Source organism: Marmota marmota, unplaced genomic scaffold (assembly GCF_001458135.2).
Source record: "Marmota marmota marmota unplaced genomic scaffold, marMar, whole genome shotgun sequence".
NCBI lineage: Eukaryota > Metazoa > Chordata > Mammalia > Rodentia > Sciuridae > Marmota > Marmota marmota.
The window spans coordinates 2,739,361-2,745,256 of NW_026000016.1; the positions used below are offsets into that span (position 1 = coordinate 2,739,361).

Consider the following 5,896-nt stretch of genomic DNA (forward strand, 5'->3'; position numbering starts at 1 on the left):
ACCTAAAAAGAGCATGCTACAGGGACACTGCTACATCGATGTTCATAGCAGCACAATTCACAATAGCAAGACTGTGGAACCAACCTAGATGCCCTTCAATAGACGAATGGATAAAAAAAATGTGGCATTTATACACAATGGAGTATTACTCTGCATTAAAAAATGACAAAATCATAGAATTTGCAGGGAAATGGATGGCATTAGAGCAGATTATGCTAAGTGAAGCTAGCCAATCCCTAAAAAACAAATGCCAAATGTCTTCTTTGATATAAGGAGAGTAACTAAGAACAGAGTAGGGAGGAAGAGCATGAGAAGAAGATTAACATTAAACAGGGATGAGAGGTGGGAGGGAAAGGGAGAGAGAAGGGAAATTGCATGGAAATGGAAGGAGACCCTCATGGTTATACAAAATTACATACAAGAGGAGGTGAGGGGAAAGGGAAAAAAAAACAAGGGGGAGAAATGAATTACAGTAGATGGGGTAAAGAGAGAAGAGGGGAGGGGAGGGGAGGGGGGATAGTAGAGGATAGGAAAGGCAGCAGAATACAACAGACACTAGTATGGCAATATGTAAATCAGTGGATGTGTAACCGATGTGATTCTGCAATCTGTATACAGAGTAAAAATGGGAGTTCATAACCCACTTGAATCAAAGTGTAAAATACGATATGTCAAGAACTATGTGATGTTTTGAACAACCAACAATAAAAATTAAAAAAAAAAAAAGAAAAACCTAGACCATTGAAAATACAAAAGAGCAGCAAATAAATAAATAAATAAATAACTGGGCCACATTTGTTTTGTTATATGAAAAAATATACATTAACAACCATCTCAGTCAAGTTCAGAGGGCCACTGAGCAGGATAGAGTTAACCAGGAATTTTCAATATGGTTATTCTATGGTTTACTGAAATATTTGAGACATTTGGGAAGACTGATTCCTCATGTATAGTACTCAGAAGCAAGGGTGAATATAGTCCAAGTTCATCCCATGATAAACAGTTCATCATTTTGTCTTCAGGTTTAATTAGAAGAGCAATCTCTAAAATGTTTGCATCGAAATACTATTTTTGTCCCCTTTGATTAAAATCACAAGGCTGACCAAAGCATTATGGGACCTCATGCACCTGCCATCTCTCCAACAGTAAAACTGCATTATTTATAAGATGAACGTGTGCAGACCCTTCTCTGAGGCTCTCAAGTCTGGTAAACTGGAGACAGAAATTTCTGGATATCTGTGGTTCAGACCTTCACCTGTGTATGGTAGGTAGGCTAGGAGAGGGATTCTCTACTTACTATAATCACAGGAACCTGTTGACAAGTCCCAGACCAGGTACATACCATATACACACATGTACTTCTCAGGATTCTAAATGTTCAGTCTCTGTGTGCTCTGTTTTCTGCTACCGTCTGGCTTAAAATTTAACTGCTCACACTTTAAATTGAGTTAAGTTACACTTTTTGTTCACCAATCCACTTCCACAAGACCTAATACACTCCCAAGAAATAGGTGTTAATCTCTTCTGAGGACATGTTCCTGTGATCTAATTATCTCCCACTAAGTCACACCACTTAAACATTCCACTGTCTCTCAATGCCATTACATTGGGCATTGTCCAGTGCTTGAACTGTTGGGGGAATAACCACATTCAAACCACAGCAACCCGACCTTGTAACAGTTGGCCGCTACAGTGCTCCCAACAACCAACCCTCATGGTACTTCTATCTTGTGTACTTCCCTGCAGTCCATACCAGGTTTGGTCTGTGTGACCAGCTGCAAGCGGCAGAAGTGATAGTATGCCACTTCTGAAATCAGGTTCTAAAATGACTGTGGCTTCACTATGGGTTCTCTTTCTTTCTTGGATTCATTCTGAATGAAGCCATATTATAAGCTGCCCTCATGGAGATCCATGAGGTGAGGAACTGAGATCTTCAGCTAAGAGTCAGCTGTAGTCTGTCAACAGTCATATGAAAGAGCTAAGCAGCACATCTTTCAGCCTCCATTAAGCCTTGTGATGAGGACAACCTCAAAAGAGACCTTGGGCCAGAACCACCCAAGCAAACCACATGCAAAATCCAGACCCACAGAAACTATGAGATAATAAATGCCTGCTGTTAATTTGCTAAATTTTAGGGCACTTTAAAACGTAGCAGTAGATAACTAATCCACGTACCACAGACTTAATATGTATGAAATACAACTTTCTAGCTCCCATCCTGATCCCCAATTTGTTCTTTCCCTTACCTTCCTCTTCTTGGTAATTAACATTGACATCTGCCCTGTTTTTAAGCTAGCAAACTGAGAATCACCTTTGAATTTTCCTTTTCTCTCACTACTATATTCAATTCATCAGAAAGTTCTATGGAATCAAAATCCAAAATACTTAACAAATCCGTTCATTCAATAAATATACATTAAGATTCTACTTTGCATAAGACACAGCATTAGCTACTGGAAAATCAACAGTAAACAAAACAGGCAAAAAAAAAGAAAGAAAGAAACTCAGTCTTCAAGTACTTGACATTCTTAAGGGAGGAGTAAATAACAATTTACAAATAAAACATACAGCATGTCATACAGGAATAAATAACATGGAGGGAAAGTAAAGGGAGTAGGAATATGCTAGGGTGTGTGAGGGGTGCCGGAAGGTTCTTTTAAACAAGGTGGTCAGGAAGGCACTAGTGTTAAAGTGACATTTGAAAATTCTACTTTCTCCGTCTCCTCTGTACTACCCTGACCTGAGCCATCATCAGCATTTGTTTGGGCTTCATCATAGCCACCTTCATGTCACTCCCCTGTCTAAAATCTTCCAGTGGCTCCCAGTAGCTATTACTCTTAAATATAGAGTCCTTAGCAGACTTCCCAAAGCCCAGCACAACCTGTCCCACACAGCTTTCAAACTTGCTATTGGGCCAATCACTCAAGCTGTAGACACTCCAGCCTTCTGGCAATTTCTAGAGTGTATCATCCCTTCGTGCCTCCTCTGCCCTTGTTGACTCAGTGATAGAAATGAACATCAAGTCCTTCTCCTTCCAAAGCAATCTCATTGATGAGGCCTCTTCTGTATCACTATGTCCAAAGTGCTCCCTTCTCCATTTTTCTGTTTTTTGCTTTGTCCTGGTCTCTATTGTAGTGCCAGTGCATGTCTAGGTACAAGCATATATTTATTGATTGAATAAATCCATCCTTCCTGACTACTTGGTAATTTCAACATCAAAGAATACTGAAGATATCATTAAATGCTAAAATCAGGATCTGATTTTCATAAACCCATACACTATTAAATCAAGCAGAGATCTAGAAATTAATTTACCTTCATGTGCCTAGACAAGATAAACAACTTATACAAAGTCACAGAGCTGGAACAAGAGCTAGAAATAGAGTCTCCTCATTAGAGGTCCAAAGTTCTTTAAACCAGCAACCACTCTCACCGCCCTGTACCTTTAGTCCTTGTTGGATAGAGGGCAGACGAGTGATGTACAAAGTGTGGGGTGGTCCAAGGGTAAGAGTACAGGCTTTAGAGTCAGAAAAACATTTATTTTTTCTGCCTTTAAACTTTCAGGCACTGTGGCTCCCTGTGCCTTACTTAACATTCTCATCTGTACCACGAGACTACAGTGCTGTGTTGTAGACAACACTAGAGAGTGCAGGACTCAGTCACCACTCCTCCTGGCCATTAACTTCTATGGTCAGGGGGAAAAAAAAAAAGAAAAAAGGATAAGAAAAGAAAAAAAAAAAGTAGGTGTGAGCATGTAGTCATTCCTATAATGATTTCAAAATCAAGCAATAAGAATAAAATATATTTCCTCATTTATGTAAAAAAATCTATATTATATATTTTAATGACTTATCTAACACTAAAGCAGCATCCAACTTCCACAAAAGAAAATATGATTTTATAAATTCACACTTTGCAAATCTGGTGCTTCAACTATCTTCTTAAAAATTAAGTTGCAAGTTTTACAACAATAGTCAGCAAATTTTCTGATAGCTCCCCCCTTTAAAAAAATTCAGTTTTGGTTTTTTTTTTTTTTCAGTTTGCACTGGGATTTCTTTTTGAAAGGGGTTAGTTATTTCTGGAATTACCCCAGGCCTTGAGGATAGCTGCCGAACATGCCTACTGTCTATGTAAAAATCAAATGTAACAGGCTAAGTAGATGTCATAAGTCCTAAGCCTCTTTTCTTATAACATTCATTCTCTGCGACAAGGAATGTGATGATCCTTTAGGACAGGAATAAATGCTTGTCAGTTTCCTCCACTCTAGAAGTGATTTAAGGACGAGTGGACTAGGGTTTCTACATAACACGAAAGTTCTCATCTGCAAATGTCCTCCCAGGCAGGTACCACTGCACCTGAGGCGTGTTTACAAACACCCAAACCACGCCTGCGCCTACCTGGCCCATTATCCCTAGGAAGGCGCACCCGAGTGTTTGGAATATCTTTATGACAGAAGAACCGAGAGACGGTAAAAATAAATGCCAAGGCTAAGGCCCTAGGCTGAGCGGTATGATGTCCAAAGCTTATTGAAGGAGCACGAGCAGAGAACAGGCGCCCCTGCCTCGGCACCGATGCGCAAAGACACCAATGGCACGGAGCTGGCGCCGCAAGGGGCGACCCTCAGTCTCTTGCTTTCAAGTCAGGCTTCCAGGGACTTCAGACTTGGGGCAAGCAGCCGTCGGAGCCCAGGACAGCTTCCTAGGCCCGAGCTCCCGCAGCCTGCGCTCCCAGTCTGCAGCCGTCCCCGGGCGCATGGGGAGGGCAGCAGAGCCTCTCAGCACAGGCCGCTTCAAAATCCCCGGGCCTGGCGCCCGGCCCCAGCGTCGGGCCCCACCCTTCCTACCGGGCCCACAGCTTCCGCGCCCGCTCCGGTTCTCGGGCACCTTCCCTCCACTCAGCTCGTCGCCTTCTCCCCAGGGACCTGGGGCGAGGCCAACTTGCCCGCCTTTTCCGTCTCTCGACTCCCCTCCCACTTCACTTTACCCTTTGGCCTTTTCCCCGCCCCTAGCCCTAGACCACTCCCAACGGGCCCCGGCCACGCCCCACCTAGTTCAAAGCCACGCCCAGTGGGGCCCGGCCACGCCCCACCTGGTCGAAAGCCACGCCCATCGGGCTCTGGCCACGCCCAGTAAGTTTCTGCCCTGCCAAGGTCTGTGTCCTGACTGTGTCTGGGCTCCAGCCAGCTGGCAGCCTACACCTATGCAAGCAGGCTTGCAGCAGCAGGATGGGCTCTGCGGCTGGACGGGGAGTCCACTTACTCATTGCAAGAGTCTATTGTGTATATATCTCCATATATCATGCAAAGAGAGATTTCTTATCTATCTTTGGTTTGGATAGTTTGAAAGAATTAAGGTCCAGGTCCCAAAGGGGAAAGGAAGCAGCTGCATTTCCCTCAGATCCCAGTTCTGAACAATGGGGCCTTTCACCAAGGAAAACAAAATCCAGAGGTGGTGCCAGCAATTTGGTATCATGATAGGTTCTGGATCCCTGTGCTGAATACATAGAACTTTGGGTTTGTAGTCCCATTTCTTTTTTTTATTTCATGCCCCTGGGCCAGAGTTTCCTCATCTTTAAAATTAGAGGGGTGTATGACAGCATTTGAACTGGCCCCTGAACTTTATGTGACTGTTTGAAATAGGCTTTGGAAATATGGGTGAGTCTGTGCAAAAGATGGTATTAGGAGCCGGTGTCACAATAAAGAGGAATACCTTCAGGTAGTACACCACACTCAACTTTCCCCTGAAATTTGAGAAAAAGAGGATGGGCATTCATTGTTGGAAGAACCTACAGAAGTCATTTCAAAGGAAGGTAGTTTTAATAATAATCAATGATATTTGTTGAGATCAACTCTGTCAGACTTTATAACAGGTATAGGTAGGGTGCCTTGTTTGATTTT

At 42.8% G+C, this 5,896-nt stretch overlaps 1 protein-coding gene across 3 annotated transcripts in view; it reads right to left on the bottom strand.

Annotated features, from left to right (window-relative positions):
- Pter (phosphotriesterase related) overlaps window positions 1-4,985 on the bottom strand; it is a 72,856-nt gene extending 67,871 nt beyond the window's left edge. For 2 of the 3 annotated variants that reach the window (XM_048809056.1, XM_048809055.1), the window contains exon 1: window positions 4,844-4,985. The gene's annotated coding sequence lies outside the window, so the exon portion shown is untranslated. The remainder of the gene's footprint in view (window positions 1-4,843) is intronic. The other variant, XM_015483411.2, reaches the window with a different exon arrangement.
- Window positions 4,986-5,896: the final 911 nt, after the last annotated feature.